At 44.5% G+C, this 19,870-nt stretch overlaps 1 long non-coding RNA gene across 1 annotated transcript in view; it reads left to right on the forward strand.

The window, feature by feature from the left end:
* The window catches only part of LOC310660661, a 197,679-nt gene that overhangs the window by 157,017 nt on the left and 20,792 nt on the right, over positions 1-19,870 (forward strand). The gene's annotated exons all lie outside the window — the stretch shown is intronic.

Here is a 19,870-nt window from a genome sequence, read left to right on the forward strand (position 1 = left end):
AGGGAAAAGGGAACAGCAATCATGGAGTGCTTGCGATGGGCTGAGGGAGGGTAGGGTGGTGGTGTTTTGTGGCTGGAATATCAATAGCTCCGACTGTCTTTCCTTCAGGGTGCTGAGCCAACCGTTGAAAAGCAAGTTCTAGTTGTCATATTCTTGGTCATGTGTGTTTTGCTGTGTCCTCTGCATCGGATTTATTATTCACTGAATTTATATCTTGCCTTTCCCCACCAGAGGAGTCCAGGGCAGCAAACAGATGCACAATTAACAAAAACTAAAACAAAGAAAAACGCTCTAGAATAGTTAAACAGTTCTAAAACCAGTTACAAATAAAAACAATTGCATTTCTAGACACCTGCCTCAGTTCCCCATCCAGGCAAGCCAGAAGTATTACCAGACTTCAAGGGCACATTTCAGCTGGGCAAAAACACTCGAACAGGGTATGAGGAAGGGCTGATGAAAAATGTGGCCTGGGGAGAATCCCAAGGGACAAATAAATCTGAGGAAAGTGGCATGGAATGAATTACTTATGTGCCTGTATCTCCTTGGCCACATTCACACCATATATTTAAAGCACTATGATACCACTATAAACAATTATGGCTTTCCCCAAAGAATTCTGGGAGCTGTAGTTTGTTAAGGGTGCTGAGAGTTGTTACTCACCTCAGAGAGTTACAGTTCCCAGCATTCCCTGAGAAGAAGACCACTTATTAGACCACTCTGGGAGTAATAGCTCTGGAAGTGGAATGGGGTCTCCTAACAACTCTCAGCACCCTTGACAAACTACAGCTCCCAGAATCCTTTGGGGGAAGCCATGGTTGCCTAAAGTGGTATCATGGTACTTTAAATGTATGGTATGAATGCAGCCCTTGTCTGTACCTCTGTAAAATAAATGATAAATGGATGGAGCTAAAAATAGTGTCATAGAAATTTAGTTTTCATGGGGATTTAGTATCCACGGTGCCTGTTTTATCAGCAGTTTTCTTTTAAGTAAATAAACCATAGCACGTATATCAGTGTATCATGTTTCTTTTCCTTTTTTTAGTTACTAAAGCTACATTAGGTAATTGGAGTGACACGGTCATCCCATACACCAAGGAAAACATATGTGACTTTGAAGCACAACTACACATAAAACTGGGGTATTTATTATAGGTCTCACACATGAAAAAAAATATGTTTAGACTAAAATGTGCCAAAACTCTCACTTTAGAACTCTATGGGGACAAATCAAATGATAAAAGAAAAGAATAGAAATGAAGTTTTCATTTCTTATAGGAAAATTACGTCATCACTAACATTTCCAACAGCAGGATTAATCACTGAACAGCAGACTTCTAAATGGAGAAGATGCAGCTTTAGGCCTCTGGGAGCAGATGCCTTAGGCTTTGACTTTGAAGTCTTTTTTGACGACATTAAGATGCTTGCTGAAACTTGGGTGCATAGTGAATATGTTTCTATTTTCAGCCTGGATCACTGCTTAGGTAGTCACACTAAAGACTAGCTCACCTTATAGCTCATCAAAACTAATTTTAGCTCTTCATCTTCAGTGTTTGGAGCATTAGCTCTTTGTCACCACTTGTACACACTACAGGGATAGGGCCTACTTTATTTTGTATAGTAGCTAACTTGCTCAGATTCACATATTACACTCTCATTATATATGAAATAGTAGATGAAGCAGTATTCAGAACAGATGCATAGCGTGGGTTGCCAGTGCCCGGATCAGGGCAAGTATTGCACTACCCTGGTGGACTGGGAAGCTGAGGTGGAGCCATGTGCCAGGAGTCACATGTGGCGCCCATGAGGAACATGACTGCTGCCACTGCTGCTCCTGATGGCGGTGGTCACACACCTTCTTGGCCTGGCTACTCTGCCAACTCAGGGGTGGGGTGTGCGAGCATTGCACCTGGTTGTGCCCCTCTGCTTACCACGCTATGCCACTGATTCAGAAACTAGACTTGCACAATTAGTTTCCAGATTCATTGATGGACCAGGGAGCACATATTATCAACTTCTGAAGGAGCCATCAATGGCCTGAGAGAAATTTTGAGGCAGCCCATCCCTAACCTTCCGTATGGCTACTTAAGAAAACTGTACGTGTCTTGAGGAAATGCAGAAGGAAGGGAGCTCAGGCAAGGGAGGGCATCATGTCACCTCCTGAAGCAACATCAGTGAAGTACCCTCAGGCCTGAGACTGACTCTGCTCACTCTGGCTAGTCATGGAATCTTCTGGATAGGAAGGAGTAATAGCAGGGCTTTCTGTTCCTACTGAGCCTTGCAACAAGGTTTTCCTGAGCTCTGGGATGTTCCTGTATCCTCCAGTCCTTATGACCTATATCTTGTTTTGTTCTCAGGCCACTGGGCCTGAGTACTTGCTTGACCCACAACTCCTGGTTCCTGACTCACCTTCTGGGATCCTGCTGAATGTGTGTTCTTGATGTTTTGCCACTTTCATATCACTTATGACTCTCAGTACCTCAAGGCAATATAATAATTTAACTTCCCCTCCTGCTCCCAACAGAAAAATAATACCACCCATTTTCAACAAACTTGAAAACTGGCATAAAGCACCCCTTCTCTGTCAACAGCTCAACATAACTGGTTATTACATATTCTTTGCATCTGAGACCTTAATCTCGCTAACCCTTGTTGGGAAACAGAAAATGCCAGGTTAAGCACTCTTTAGCATTCACTGTGAATCTGTTTCATGAGCGGGTTAAAAAAAAAAAAAATCTAGTCCCTATGCAGAGCTAAGTTAATAAGCAAGACTGCTGGCCCAAGAGATTTTGTGGCATGAAGCAATTTCAGCCAATTGGTCTGGCAGTTGAGCTTTACTTTAGCGCTGTCAACAAGGCAGCATTTCTGAGGGAAGCAAGTTTGCTTAGGAGGTGCAGGGCAGGCTGTGGGGCACACATAGCTTTGTTCTCCTACACTTTGCTGATGCTCCCTGGTGCCCCCTCTCCAAATCTGATGCCTGAGGCAGGTACCTCACTCTACCCAGTAGTAGGGCTGGGCTGGTTTATGGTTCTGTATTTCTCAGGAAACAAAAATTCCATAAGAAAATTCATATTTGAATGTCTGGTCAAGTAAATTACTGTGACTCACTGTGTGGGAAACTTCAGCTAGTACAGAAGATGGAGGTCATCTTTTCAAGGAACCTAGGCTTATAAGATCCTGGAAGAGTGGCTGCCAGTATACAGCTAGGTGAAATTCAAGGTGCAGAAGATGACCTATAAAGTCCTGCGCAGCACTTGGGGCTTAAATATTGAGGAGCATTTCCCCTGAATTAACCCACACATGTGTTAAGATTGCCAGGAGAGGCCCTTCTTATTACCCCGTTGCCCATTATAGGCTGCCCATTCACTTTTTGCATTAGTCTTTTTCAAGGATATCACTTCCACTGGGGAAAGCCACCATGGTGTCTTCTGCTCTAACAGGTTTTTATATTTTTCCCATATACCATAAATTGCTTTTCTTACCAAGTGATTCAAAAAGGCTTTATGCACTTTGGTCTTCTCATACCATAAATATGCATGCCAACCAAATCTATTATCATAATCCTCAAGGTCTAAGATATCTGTATTTTTTAAGGTTATCCACTCCCGTAGCCAGCAGAGACATGACACCTCATAATATAATTTCAAATCCGGCAGAGAGAAGCTACCTCTTTCATTGGTCTCTGTTAATAGTTTATACTTAATCCTTGGTTTCTTCTCCTGCCAGATAAATTTGGAAACATCTTTTTGCCATTGATATCCTATTGGGGGGGGGGATGGGAGAGAACCTTCTTTGTGGTAGCATCCTGTATGTGGAATGCCCTCCCTTTTGAAATACAGCTGCCACCATCTCTTTTTGGTTTGTGTCACCAGCTGAAGACTCGCTTATGCAGGCAAGTCATTTGTAAGGTATTTGTTCTTACAATCAGGCATTTGTAAGGTATTTGTTCTAGGCCAAGGCTGAAAACACAGTATTTATGTATTGTCTGCTGTTTACTAATTTCTTACTGGACATTCATTCATTTATTCATTCATTCATGTCAGTTATTTAATCTTATCTTTCAGGATACAAATCCTCCCAAGACAGATTACAAGTAATATCAGTCTTAAACATCCTTCCTGCTGGGCAGCTGTTGATTTTATGTTATTATTGGCTGGATATAATTGTTGATTTTAAATTGGTTTACTGTACCACACCTGGGATTGCTAGCAATAAGGGAGGATTAGAAATTTTTTAAATAAGTACATAAGGAAATGCTTACGTTTGTGTGCATATTTATCTATACCTGTGTGTACTGTGTGTCATTAATAGGATTTAAAAGTATATGGCAGGCCATAAATAGTAGTTGTTTCGCAAGCATATAGTACAGTATCTAGCAGAGGAAACAAAAAAAAAATGTATTTGTTCTTACATTGCTTGTAGCCACTAGATGGCATTCTTCAAGCATCTCTCCTTAGAAGTGACTGAGAAGAATTTTGGTATAAATCTCAATCTGAGTTTGAAATGAATTTCTAGCTATATCCAAAATGGGCAATACTTACCACCACCACCACCCCTTATAAAATATAGCAGAGCTAATAATGAAGTGGAGGATAAAAATCCTCAACCTGTGCAGTATTGACCAGAAAGGAAGCAGCGAAGTAAGGCCATTAGGCCTCTCCTCAAAAGCCTTTCCTCAGTCATCTTTGTCAGAAGATACAGGTGACGGAGGAGCTCAGGGAGTTAGCGAAAGTTAAGCAGAATGGCTGGGTCAGAGCTGGGTGTCCATCTTTACTATTTATATGGAAGTAAAGGCAAAGGGAACCCTGACCATTAGGTCCAGTCATGACCGACTCTGGGGTTGCGGCGCTCATCTCGCTTTATTGGCTAAGGGAGCCGGCATACAGCTTCTGGGTCATGTGGCCAGCATGACTAAGCCGCTTCTGGTGAACCAGAGCAGCACACGGAAACGCTGTTTACCTTCCCGCCAGAGGGAAGTATTTATCTACTTGCACTTTGATGTGCTTTCGAACCGCTAAGTTGGCAGGAGCAGGGACCGAGCAACGGGAGCTCAGCCCGTCGTGGGGATTCGAACCGCCGACCTTCTGATCAGAAAGTCCTAGGCTCTGTGGTTTAACCCACAGCACCACCTGTGTCCCGTTTATATGGAAGTAGGCCTTCCATTTAGGGGGCGTGGCTATTGTGCAATATTTAGGCGTAAGCCACAGAGTCTTTAAGGGGAGGCAAGGTTGGGACTGACATAGGTGATGTAAGATATTTTCAGGAGACCAGCAGCATCTGTATGATCGTGACCTGCACAGTTAAGAGAGTCAGTGGTCTCCTCTTGGTCCAAACAGAGCCTCAGACAAAGATGGCTGTCACATGTGTTGAATCTTTGACAGTCACCCCATGGCTTTCACTACAATTTCTAGGGCCCAGGGGTTCATACTGTTGTGGTGCAGCGACCGAGCGGGCGCCACAGTTCAGGGTAGGAGAAGGGCAGGGAAACTGCTGCCCACTTTCCTCCTGCCCTCCGCTGTCGAGTCAGGCCTGACCTGACAGCAGAGGTGGAGCTGCTATGGCCGCAGCCAAGGTGGGATGCTTTCTGCCGCCTTTTCAGACATGCTGCCAGGTGTGTGGTGTGCCGCAGCTGAGGAGGGTGGGTGGCAGCGCTGCCTAGCTTAATTAGCTTTTAATACTTGCTGATTGCAGGGAATCAATAGCGTCTAGCACACAGCTCAATACACACGAGTATGGCTTAAGAAACACTGGTTTCATACACACTCAGTCTTAATATTGGCACCCAGTCTTAATATTCCAAGCATTAATTAATAATTACTGGACCCAGGGATTTAGGTTTCCTAGCATCCACATACTCATAACAATACCGAAACCAAGGTCCCTCATTCCATGAAAGGCCGGAACAGATTGGTGAGACAGACTCCACATAAAAAGCAACACGTAAAGACTTCTTCATTAGAAAATTGTGTCCCAGGACCACACAGTGCTTCCATTCAGGCTGTGGTTGAGGATATTCCTTGTAATATTTGTTGAAGCATCCTTTAAGAGCTTGCATGTGTGACTCAGCCATTCTCATCATCTTGTTTGTACTTTGACCAACGTCCTCATATGTGCATCTTCATGTTCCTCTTAACATGCCAAATTCATGGTCAGAGTAATCTGAAATTTCCATGCTGTTCCCCCCCCCCCTCGCCCCTTTCTTTTTACAGCCGTCAGAATTTCCTGTTTACAAAATATGAGTCTTTCTAGTTATTCAACATGTGTGGCTTGTTTTTGGCAAGTGTTTGGGACGGTGGATTGAACGCAGTCGCTTTCAGCCAATGCAGTTGTTTGGGAGCCAAAGGAGACGCATCAGCAGCACCTCTGCCTTGTTTAAGAACAGAACTGCCACAATCGGGTAGAAAGTGGAGGTGGGGGTCTGAGCTGAGAAGCAGATTAGTGAATTTTCCCTCTCGCACACAAACAGCGTACATCCCTACAGCTTCTCTCATCTGCCTAACTCTGATACCAGCTGTTGCTTGAGCAGGGTGAAAAGAGAGAGTTAAGTTAGGTATTTTTTGCTTTCAGAAGGAGACTCCACCAGTACAAAGTCGTTGCTGTTGCATCTAGCTTGGCCCTAGTAATGTACGCCATACATTAAAACACATGGCTTTCCCCAAAGAATCCCGAGAACTGTAATTTACACCCAAGAGTGCTACAATTCCCAGCACCCTGAACAAACTACAATTCCCAAGATTCTCCGGGGGGGACGGGACTCATGTGTACCAACACAGCATGTGTTATTTTAGGGAAAAGATAATGTTTCAAGGCTGTCAGTAAGAAGAATTCAAATGCATACATGGAAATTTAGGTTTGCAGTATTAAAGTGAATTCAAGTACTCTGTCACTCTAGTACTGTACAGCAACAACAACACCCCCCCCTTTTTAAAGGCCTTTTGCAGTTAAAAAAGTAGTGATGGGGAAGTACATTGAAAAGTGTGGAATGGGTGCATGATTAATAGAAAGACATAAAAACACCTTGCAAGCAAAAGAGGACCAAGGCTCATTGCCACATTTATCTCCGTGCAAACAAATCGGAACAAATGCTCAGTAAATATATAATCTAATCTCCACATAAGCTTTGTGCAAGCAAATCAGGAAGGAAGCTCAATAAAGTAGCTTCCACGACTGAAGAGACAAACCATGGTTCAGTTGCAAAGCAGCAGCCTGCCTCGTCAGCACCAGTGCATTTCTTTGATGTCTTTTCTTCATAATAATAGTCTGTAAACCCTTGGAGATATTTCGGAATGAACTTTGTACACAAAGCATATTATATTATTACAGCTGCCTTCATGGGAAAGGCTGGGCGAATAATGCATGTTTGGGAAACCATCTAGAGAAATTTATTGACTATAACTGTTGTTCCCAACCCACAGTCAGGGGGGGATTAACATGATTTATCTCCAGCCAAACTGGAAATTTGGAGAAAGGGAGAAGGCTTGCATTAAATTATATTTTTTGTTGCTGTAAATCAGCACCAAACATCATGAACACATGCACCCAAAAAAGAACAGTCCCTCCTCATCCATGTGGGATGGAGGGGGGGAAATCTAAGTAGAGACTAGGAAAGAAACAACAGGTTCAGGGGACATAGCAGGCAAAGAAAGCAAAAAGCAGATGAGTTAAGTTTTCCATTTTAATTTGTTTTCCTTTTAAATTAATCTGCGAAGAAACACCCTGTTGCAGAATACCCAGGGGCATCCCTGCTTCTGCCAAGTGTCTTCAAGAGGAGCCTCTGATGAAATGTGAGAAATGTGGGATGCATCCCTTCAAGTCAGGGAAGAAAAATCCAATGTGGGCCATTCCAGGACTTAACTGGGATTGTCAGTGGATTATCCATCAGCTTTCACGAGCCTAGTGCCCTCCAGATATATTGAAGTACAAACCCCAACCAGCACTGAAGGGCATCCATACTGTATTATATGGCCTCTCCACCACCATCCATGCTAAGGTCCTGAAAGACCTACCGGTACATTGGCTCCCAGTCCGTTTCCGAGCACAATTCAAAGCGTTGGCGCTGACCTTTAAAGCCCTAAACGGCCTCAGCCCAGTATACCTGAAGGAGCATTTCATCCCCTGTCATTCAGCCCAGACACTGAGGTCCAGCGCTGAGGGCCTTCTGGCGGTTCCCTCACTGCGAGAAGCCAAGTTACAGGGAACCAGGCAGAGGGCCTTCTCGGTAGTGGCACCCGCCCTGTGGAACACCTTCCAATCAGATGTCAAGGAGATAAATAACTATCTGACTTTTAGAAGATATCTAAAGGTAATCTTGTTTAGGGAAGTTTTTAATGTTTGATATTTTATCATTTTTTTTATATTCTGTTGAGAGCCCCCCACAGTGGCTAGGGAAACCCAGTCAGATTGGTGAGGTATAAATTGTTGTTGTTGTTGTTGTTAGTATTTTCTCCAAGAGGCGTTCAGACTTCCTGGGTAATTGCCACAGTTGCTGGCTCACCATCTTCTCAATGAAAGGTGATAGGATCCTCTTTTAAAGGAAGTAAAAGTCCTTCCATCTTCCAGCAGCATTGGATTTAGGGTTGTGCAGGTAGAGGGGGCGCAAACTTGAGAAGATCCATAATGGAGAAGATCTAGTTGGGGGTGCCAAATGTGGGCCTTGCATGGGATGCCATATTACAAAGGACACCCCTGTTCCCAGGCCTCTCTAATGATAGCCTGGGAGAACTTCCAGGGCTCTTAGAGGATAACAGGCTGCTTTGCCGCTAACAGTAATAAGGCATGATCTCATCCGGACTTTGGACTGAGCAACATGGCCAGGATGATGTTGGCTTATTAGACACACCCTATATTTTCAGGATTGATTTTATTTTGAAGAACGTGAGTGGTCAGAACACGGTCTCTTAATTAAAAGGATATTGTTTATTTTGCTTCAGACACCTGTCTTGAGTACCCTTTTCCCTTCCTTCAGACAGGGGTTTCTCCCAGCCCTACCTGCAGAAGCCAGGGATTGAACCTGGCTGGTAGTTTCTACGTGCAAATTAACCATTTCCCTACAGAACCACAGCCCTCCTCCGTCCAGCTTGGGAAGAGAAATCTCATGATTGTCAATTAAAGATTCCATTTGCACAACTTTTCCCACCAAGGCAGCTGCAATAATGTAATGCGGATCATTATTGTAGCTCCTTCCATTCTGAACTATCTCAAAGGGCTCACAGATCATTGTTACAAAGAGAGGAGACCAAAGAAATGTGCTGGTGGGTCTGCTGATGAGGAGAGCTGTTGTTGGGAGCTCCTTTCTGTAAAACAACAATGGGGCGTGAAGTGGCTGCACATGCAGTTTGTAGTTTGATTACTAATATATAGAAACAGAAGCATGAAACGATCCATGTGAGACAATACAGAATAGCTGGCCAAAATGGTTGGCATCAGCCTATTACAAGAGGCAAGGGAAGAGTATGCCGTCGGGGGTAAGTCAAACCATTGGAGAGTTACAGGGCCTGGGGTGGCTGTAGAGACCAATGCAGGAGAGATCATGTTTCATTGCAGCTGGGGCCCATGAAGGCATCTGCTTCCACTGTTCCAGATGCACCACGGCATCTCTTCTTTGCGCTCCTCCCAGCAGTCATTTCTCCTCCTGTGGATCCCTGACTGTCTGCCTCCAGAGCACTGCACCTCCCTCTTCCAGTGGCCTAATCAAGAAGGGCCCTGTCTGGTGTTTAAGTAAAGGATTTGAATTAGTGATCAGCCATGGAATGGTGATCAAGATCACAGTGGTGGTGTCAGGGAACTGCCATCGGAAGGACAGGAGGTGCAAGGGCTCTCTGAGGTGGAGAGAGACGCAGCAGCGGAGGAGGGAACCAGTAGGGGGAGAGCAGGTACTTCAAGGGAAGGGGAGTCGGAGGAATGGCTCAGAGACGCTTCCAGCGAAAACAGCGGGGAGGTCTCAGGACCTCCTATAGGGACACCCATTCCTCGCCGGAAACTGTCACGCCGAGAGTCCAGAAGACGTGTTTCCGTTAAGGAGCTTTTATGTTGGAAACGATTCCGAAAGCAACCACTTTCGGATTCTGCTAGCGATTGACGCAGCCATGCTGGAAGGGCTCCGTCACAGGCAGAGGTTTGAGAACTTGATCAAACTCTGAGGGACTTGCAGTTTACGCACAAGCAGCTCTTCATCCCATCACAGGTGGGTTTGGGTTCATCTTACCATCAAGTTTTAACTTTTAATGAGTAAGTTTTGGACTTTAGTTGCAGTCAGTTTTGAGTCCAAGGTGGAATCTACACACATATAAAAATTGTTCTGATTTTAAGGTGAAAAGGACTGGTTTGGGGCAAAGATATGTTCTATAGCATTATACCGGGATCAGTATATGTAAGAAGAGAAATGTATAATTGTATATTTTTTGGGGTAAAATTTAAATCAAGTTTCTGCAAGCTTTAAAATCAATCAATCAATCATTCTGAAAATGCGTTGAATTTTCTATAAGGCTCACGATCGCCATCTAGTGTCACATTGTGTCTTGCACTTAAAACACACTTTAAACATTTTATTTGCAGCTGTATAGCTTAGTCCAAGGCATTCTGACAGCATATGGTTTGCATCTGTCTGGATATGCAGATCTTCCCACTCCACTGGAATAATTAGGGCAGCTTTTGTGCAGGCAAGACCTGCATTCATGTCCAAGGTCACAGAGCTCTCTAGATCAAGGCGATTGCTTGAAACATGCTTGCGGATAGCTTGCAGAAGCTCGCTCTTGATATAGCTGTAAAATGAGAAAACATAATGCATGTCTGAGATTTTAGATGATAGGAATGAGCTTTTGGGAGATACTCCTACCACACACAAAGCATATCCATGCTGAGAGGCAGAGCGCAAAAGGAGTAGCAGAAAATCAACCACAATTTGGAGTATTTCAACCGGGTTGATAAGAGATCCCTATTATTATTATTTTTAAAAGCAACCTCTTAAGTGTGTTTGACTCTTTCTAATGCATACCTTGATGCCAGCAAAAGCAATTGAAAAGTTAATGAAACCTCATTTCAGATGCAGGCACATGAACAGTGGCTGCCATTCTTCTTGCTGTAACTGGCAAAAATAGTTTTATCTTCTTAATGGTTAAATGCCACTCCTTCATTTACGTATTTCATCATTTTCATCTTACATCCTACCCTCCAGATTTCTCCCATCTCCTATCCTGATTCATATTGTAACATGCATGGTAGGAATAAGAGAGGAAGCAAAAATGTTTCCACCTGGGGGGCACTCTTCGACAGCATTTTTTACTTTGCAGGAAAAAAATATCCAGATCCAATACCCTTGAAGTCAACGGAAATACCTCCGTTGATGTCAGTGGGCTTCAGTTCAGACCCTCAGGTACCAAAGCAAGAGGTGCCTTAATGAAACCACAGACAACTCCTGTATCTTTCCCATTATGAAGCCAATTGACTGTCTTAAATGTTTCAACACCAAATTGTCAAAAACGCTCATAAGAATTTTGCTATGAGGATTTGCTGACATATGGAAAGACAAATGTGTTCTTGTTGACGCACACACCTTCACTTCTGGCATCTTAGTGGCATGTTCATGCCCTGTTGTTTATACCTTTCGTACTTGCCAAAAAGTGAAAATCGTTGCCATTATCTTCTTCTTTTTAATTGCATCACAGGAAAGTATGCACAGTGCAGTAGGGGAGCAGCTGGAACTGTGAGAAAGTTGAATAGCCAGGGATGGAGGAAGGGAGGGATGTAAATTCAGTTGCAAGCCCAGACTCCACACTCCCCACCTCCTCGACTGGGTAGGAATGAAGGACACCACACAGCTTAAATGGAGTCAAATCAGGCCACAACTTTATTGACTGCAGATATAAGAGGTTGGGCATAGGCACTGGGCAGCCATTTGCTTCTGCACCGCCTGCCGGAAGTGACACCAAGTGTTGACCCAGCAGTGGAGGATTCCTATGACTGACATCATAGGGGGACCCCCATGGGGATCGCCACCTTGAGGGGTGCTGAGGCCCAAGCCCCTGCCTGGGCATATGGACAGAAGCTACTCCTCCCTGATCCGTTTAACATCTGGAGTGGGAGGCGGAGAGCACAACCTCCCCTCCACCCAAGACTAAGGTTGAAATGTAAAGGGACCCCTGACCATTAGGTCCAGTCGTGACCGACTTTGGGGTTGCGGTGCTTATCTTGCTTTATTGGCCGAGGGAGCCGGCGTACAGCTTCCGGGTCATGTGGCCAGCAGGACTATGCCGCTTCTGGTGAACCAGAGCAGCGCACGGAAACGCCGCTTACCTTCCTGCCAGAGCGGTTCCTATTTATCTACTTGCACTTTGATGTGCTTTCCAACTGCTAGGTGGGCAGGAGCAGGGACCGAGCAACGGGAGCTCACCCCGTTGCGGGGATTCAAACCGCCGACCTTCTGATCGGCAAGTACTAGGCTCTGTGGTTTAACCCACAGTGCAATCCGCGTCCCCAGACTAAGGTTTACCCAATGCCTAAACTTCCAAAGTTGTAATGATTGCTGAGAGGTAGGCAAAACCACGACCCAGTGGTCTTACTCCATGAAAATCCATTGCCAAGACTGAAAGTACCCATGTCCTCACAGCCGTCTAAGTCCCCTCCTCTCCAGGGTTTTCCCCGAAGCAATCAGAGACTGTGTCTTCACACCACCAATCTCTCATCCATCCTTTTCATGCTTCTCCTGGTTCTGGGAGAAGCAGGGAAGGGAAGAGAAGCTTGACACAGCAGGAGGGGGAGAAACTCATGACTCTTCATCTCTGCCTCTTGGCCTCCCACACCCCACTCTCCTGCTTCTACCGCTGATTCTGGAGGTCTCTCTGCCACAGACTCTCCCAACTCACTAAGCCCTGTTATCCTTTCCAGCACCTCCTCTTCCCAGTCTTCTCCCTCTGACCACCCATCAGTGTTCCACCACCGCTGCCCCACCTCTGAGCCTTCTGCCCTTGGAGGTTCCCCAGCTGGTTCCTCTCACCATTCTCTGCATCCAACCAGTCACGGCACCAATCCAGCTCATCTGAGCAACCATAGTTGGAAGGGGCCCTGAGGGTTCTCTAGTTCAACCCCCTGCAATTCAGAAGTCTCAGCTAAAGCATCATAACAGGTGGTGGTGTAGCCTCTGCTGAAAAACCTCAAGTGAAGAAGAGCCCACAGCTTCCTGAGGGAGACTGTTCCATGGTTGAACAGCTTTTGCCATCAGAAAGTTCTTCCTGATGTTTTGTCGCAATCTCCTTTCTTGCAATTTGAATCCTACCCTCCAGAGCAGGAGAAAACAAGCTTGCTCCATCAAGGTTTCAGACCAGAATCCTTCTCCAGCCTACCCAGAGACACCATCGACTTCTGCATGGAAAGGATGTACTTTGTCCCCGGGCGAAATCACTTTCACTTAACGAGCTGTGCATTAAGTTAATGAGTTGTGCATTAACTGTGAGTGCAAATAACAGGCACTCTTTCCTTTTTAAATTAAAAGCATGTTAGTGGAACAAAGGGATTTTGCCTCTGACCTTGCTGCCTCCGATACTACTTACAGCAAGGGCAGTTGTGTGAATAGCTTTTAAAAAATAAATTGTAAGCAGGGTTGGGGGGGGGGGCAGGGATCCGGACTCTGAGGCAAGGGTCCTTTAACTTTTTATCTCCACTACAGTCACAATTCAGATCTCCCCCCCCCCCACACACACACACCATGCACCTGCTGTTTGCATTGGAAGAAATTCTTCCATTAGTGCAAATGGTAATTTTTCTTCCAAAGTCAACAACATAGATGAAGTCCAGTCCATATATGGACTGTAAGGTAAAGGTAAAGGTACCCCTGCCCGTACGGGCTAGTCTTGCCAGACTCTAGGGTTGTGCGCTCATCTCACTCTATAGGCCAGGAGACAGCGCTGTCTGCAGACACTTCCAGGTCACATGGCCAGCGTGACAAGCTGCATCTGGAGAGCCAGCGCAGCACACGGAACACCGTTTACCTTCCCGGTGGTAAGCGGTCCCTATTTATCTACTTGCACCTGGGGGTGCTTTCGAACTGCTAGGTTGGCAGGCACTGGGACTGAACGACGGGAGCGCACACCGCTGTGGGGATTCGAACCGCCGACCATGCGATCGGCAAGTCCTAGGTGCTGAGGTTTTACCCACAGCGCCACCTGCGTCCCTTGAATATGGACTGTAGTAGGGATAAAATGTTGATGCCCGACTAGTCCATCCTGCTGTCAGAGTTCCAGCCCAGATCTTCCTCAGCAATAGTTACCCTCTCCAGAACTTCACTGGGAAAAAAAATATTTTTGCCAAAAGGGAAGCCTTCAGAAGCAAGATTGATATTAAGCAGATAAGGTCACTCTGATAAGCCCTCATAAGCGGAGGAACCGAAACTTTACCCAGAATACAGATTGAAAACCATTGTTTGAATGTATTTTTCCTGACTTTTGTACAACCTTGACACATGGTATGGAAACATTTGGGGCTGAAAATATTTCCATCCTATATCATCATCTCATTTAAACATCTGGTGTAAGTAAGCCCATTATATGAAAGATGAGTTCTGATGAAAGCTATCTGTTTTATATTTATGTAAGGATAATATAATCTCCCTAGCACATAGACTGAGAAAATTGGAATAAATTATCATGGCATCCTTTGTTGTTGTGAATGTTGCAGTCATAAAGCTTCCTAAGTGGAAACATGTTGGAGCCAACGCTCTTCTTCGATGTCCAACAGCTTTTGGCAATTTTCAGGGTTTGTCTCAAGCTCAGAGAAGATCCATTGAAATTAATGGACCCAAGTTAGTCATTTTCATTATTTTAAAGAATCTGTTCTGAGTAGGATTAGAATTGGATACAACCTTTATTACATGGTTGGCTGAGAGCTGAAACCCATCACAGATGCAGAGCTCACCCACACAGGTGATCGTATCCTGGTTTAGGTAATATTCCATCTGCTATGATAGAGGATCTGGGCTGGCTCAAGACATTTTGGTGCCTAAAAGAGAAAATGGCTACCCCCTCCTTACAATTTCAGATACAGAAGCTGCCTGCAGTTGAAACTTATTTCAATACTAGCATCCCTGCAGGAAATCTGAGGGAAGGAGGCTAATTTAGGGGGTGTAGGACACTTTGGTCTTGTCAGGATTCAACTTCAATGTTAGCTGCCATCCATCCTCCAACCGCCTCCAGGCACCCACACAGGACCTTCACCGCCTTCACTGGTTCTGATTTAAAAGAGAGGTAGAGGTGGGTGTCATCTGAATATTGATGGACACCCAGCCCAAACCCCCTGATGATCTCTCCCAGCAGCTTCATGTAGATGTTAAAAAGCATGGGGGATAGGAGGGAACCCTCAGGACCCTACAAATGAGAGCCCAGGGGTCTGAACACTCATCCGCCAACACCACTTTCTGGACATGGCCCAGGAGAAAGGAGAGGAACCACTGTATAACAGTGCTCCCAGCTCCCCTAGAAGGATGTCATGATTGATGGTATCAAATAGGCTCATTGCCCAGTAAATATCTGAACTGTGTCATTGCTTTCTCAGCGCAAGTTAAATATACTGTGCTTTGAACCAATGCACAGATGTCATTTTGAAAGTTAGGAGTATGCGGCTTTCATGGGGAGAAGTTGCACATTATATTATGATCTCTGCCACCTTATTTTCAGATGAAGTTAAGCATTAGATTTTTACTTTACTGTCTTGATGGCTTCACTTGAGCTCTTATTTACGGAGATCACAGCTTTCAAGAAATGTGTGCTGTTGGGCTTTCCAAATAGCCTAACTTGTAATGTGAAGAACTGGGAACTGTATGGTTTTCATTAGGAGTTGAGAAATGCCCTCATGCTTCAAGACAATTCGCTTCTTTAAGCTCTTCTGGAACAAAAAGATAGACAGATAAGATGTGTTATGTTCCTTGGATGGCCTCTAGTGAACTATGCATATACGGCCACACACACACACACACCCTCATTTACTGAACTGCTTTGTGGAACATCAGACACTCTGAGATTGTTAGATGCTTACCAAAAAAAGGTAGCATTATTTCCATGAGTTATCTTGATATGGAGTTAGACAGAAAACACAACTGGCTTTGGATGACTCCCAAAATGGGAAAGTTGATATTTAAACAATACTAGTAGGTGCTATAGTGTAATGAAATGAAGTAAGGTCTAGATTGTGCGTCATCAGCAAGGTTTGTGACTGCCAAAATATGATTACCGATGATAATGTTTGGCTTTATAGATGAGCCAGGAAAAGCATAATGACTTTCATATCCATAATTGAGATGTTGACCTTGCAGTTAAAGAGAAACAAATACGTATATGCAAAAAGTATCATAACAAACAATTATTTGGAAACCATTTATGAGAGACAGTCTAGTCTTAATGATGTGTACTTGAAAGTAAGTCCCACAGGTTTCAGTGGGAGTTATTTCCAGGAGTAATGCAATGTTACTTACTGAAAACTTGTTTGGTGTTAATCCTATAGGTATCATGATCACCTCCAGAGAAACATTCAGAAACATTGTGCTATACCTGAAGTGGTAGTTGATACTTTCAGTCTAGATCTATGCACTGCTCTGCACAGCAATATGAGATTAACTGTCAATTCTGCTGCAGTGCAAAGGTGAAGGAGGAAGACTCAGGGAATGAATGAGGGAACTAATCAAACAGAGGCTGCATACATCTTTCCTTTTCTTTAGAGGGGGTCCCACTCCATGCTAGCATTTTAAAGAGGAACACTTATTTGCAAGACGGAATTCCCGGTGGAAAGCTAATGCTTGCAATTCAGCTGGTTCAATATCTTTTGTCAATGCACCATGTGTTTCAGAAGCTGAGCCTATGCAGTCAGAAGTAGGCAATACTGAGTTTAACTGAGCTTACTCCTAGGAAACTATGCATAGCTTTTCAGTTACACCAGTCCTTTCAGTTATGCCAGTCCTATTATGCTGTGCACCACTGCTCCTTGGTGGGCGGGCGCATTTATATAATCATGGGTGAGCAGCAGCCACCTCAGGTCTTTTTAGTCCTTTTTGGCGTACCTTTGCAGGCTGCCATGATGAGTTCTTGCCAGTGGCATGGGGGTGCAGGGGGGGCCGGCCGCACCGGGCGCAACATCTGGGGCTTAGGGTTAGGGGGCGCAAATCCACGGGTTAGGGGGTGCAAATTACTTGCCTTGCCCCGGGTGCTGACAACCCACGCTACGCCACTGGTTCTTGCACTTCCGAATTTGTCACTACACTATGCTGCTCAAATGTTCAGTGAGTCCAGATCATACAGCTCATTCTGTTCATGATTAAAATGCTTTGGGATTGAGAGCAAGCGTCCTGGCAGACAAGTTCGTGTGGAAAATATTTCTTTGAGATAGAAAGTTTGATAAAATCATCAAATCTGAATAATGTTAAACAAAGACTGTTTCCTCTGGTCAATCATTTTTGTTTCCTTTTTAAAAGCGACGTTTAATTTGTAACTATTATCTGACCGTTTAAATGAGAACTAGGCATCTTATCCTACCTTTGACTCTGCATGGCGGAATCTGCAAATATGCATCTGGTTAAAGAATGCAGTTCCCAAAAGGTGTTGCATTCCACACAAGGCGCACTGTGTGTGTATGTGTCCCCCCCCCTCCCCAAACAGACCCATTTATTTCCATTCAGCTTGTGTGGGAGCTGCGCTTTGTAGATTACAACCTGAGCAAGGTGAAGTGGTCCCCTTGGGGAAAAGAGGAAGGAGAGAGGAATGAAATCCCTCCCTGATTCCTTGAAGGCCTCTAGGCCTTGTTTTAAATTATGACTGTTTTGCTGGATCAAAGAACAGGTTTGGCAAGCACTTATTTAGAAGAAGAAGAAGAAGAAGAAACACCATAGAACTGTGCCAGATTTTCCCGGACGGATTTGCTCTTGAGTACATATTTTTCTAAGGCGCTCTTGCAGTGATTTCAAAACACTTAAATAATTGGAAACAAAGTAGCAAATTTAAACACAATTAGCGTGGTATATTAAAAGTTTAATCCGCAATTTAGGAAGATACACTCTTCAATCATCTTGCTCCGGCTTTAATTAACTCTGAGTTAAGATGCACCCTTTGGACTTGATGTGCCAGGACTTTCATGCTTTCCTGTAATCTGCCACTTAAAGGGACATTTAAGAGCGTCTAGGCCTGCAGTCACTGGCAACTGGTGCCCATGAGCCCTGGTAGCACAGAAGGGAGGAAACACAACAATGCGTGTACCATTCGGTAGTGGCTCCCACCCTGCCCTCCCATCAGATGTCAAAAAAATAAACAACTATCTGACTTTTAGAAGACATCTGAAGGCAGCTCTGTTTAGGGAAGTTTTTAATATTTGGTGAATTATTGTATTTTAATCTTTTGTTGGAAGCCACACAGAGTGGGTGGGGTATAAATAAATTATTATTATTATTATTATTATCATCATTATTATTATTTTCTTCTTTAATAACTTGAACCAAAAGGCAAGCTGCTGCATCCTGCATGTAGTGAACTGAAACCACAGATGCCCCTAGGAAGAAAGGAAGGTTTAAGTTTTGCAGTTTATTATGCATGGCAATAAGTAAAGGCAAAAGGTAAAGGACCCCTGGACAGTTAAGTCCAGTCAAAGGAGATTATGGTGTGCTGCACTCATCTCGCTTTCAGGCCAAGGGAGCCAGCGTTTGTCCACAGACAGCTTTGAAGGTCATGTGGCCAGCATGAGTAAACCGCTTCTAGTGCAACGGGACACCATGATGAATGCCAGAGCACACAGAAATGTCCTTTACCTTCCCGCCACAGCAGTACCTATTTATCTACTTGCATTGGTATGCTTTCAAACTGCCAGGTTGGGAGAAGCTGGGACAGAGCAATGGGAGCTCACCCCATTGCATGGAATTGAACTGCTGACCTTCCGATCAGTAAGCCCAAAAGGCTCAGTGGTTTAGACCACACCGCCAATAGCAGTGGTAGCGGCAACTCAGAGGACTTTGCTTAAGCAATGTGCTGAGGCGCATCATAAGTGCTTATCATCCCCCTTCCACCCACAGCAGCCATTGACAGCCCAAGGGCAGAGCCCCAAAGTCCTGGGGCTGCATTCACAGCTATTCACTAAGGATGCCTGTGGCTCATGGCTTTCCAGTTGAACTGGGATCTGAATCATTACTGGCAAAACAGTTGACTTTAGTATGCCAAACATTATCACTGTCACCAAAGTTATTACATTATTTCACAGAAAATTATCTATCGTCTATCTATCTATCATCTATCTATCTATCATCTATCTATCTATCTATCTATCTATCTATCTATCTATCATCTTTGTTATGGGATTTACTAAAAGCACAATTTAATCAAGGTTCCATTAAAACTGTACTGAATGCATAAAAGTGTGGGTCATTAACAGTCTGGATGGCTCATCAAAGAAAAATCCTTTGAATGTGTGAAACAGGGTTTGCTAGGGCTACAGTGTTGGATTATGTAGACTGTGGGAGAAAGGTGGTCATTTTGCAAAAGGCATAAGAAGCGGGGGAGAAGCGGAGCTCAAGGAAATATCCTCTGACTCTGTGAAAGAAGGTTGGCAGGGTTACAGTGAGTGGAAGGGGAGGCATCATGGGTGGCAAGTTGTTCTGGGAAGCAGGGAGAGGAAGTGGGAGGAAACCATGCGGGGCTGAGAAGAACAAGCCATGACAAATCACAGGCCAGGCAGCATGGCTGATCCTTCTGCTTGTAGATCTGAGTTTCCTGCTCTGAGGAGAGCAACAACGGACTCTCTTGTGATGTGGATCTGGGAACTCTCTCCATCTAGACGCAGGCTGTAAATATGACACTACAGTCTCCACAGTGCCTAATGGTCCAAGAGGAAACAAAACCCTGGGTAAGTGCTTGGA

The sequence above is a fragment of the Podarcis tiliguerta genome (genome assembly GCF_965153285.1).
Source record: "Podarcis tiliguerta genome assembly, chromosome: 12".
NCBI classification, from domain to species: Eukaryota; Metazoa; Chordata; class Lepidosauria; order Squamata; family Lacertidae; genus Podarcis; species Podarcis tiliguerta.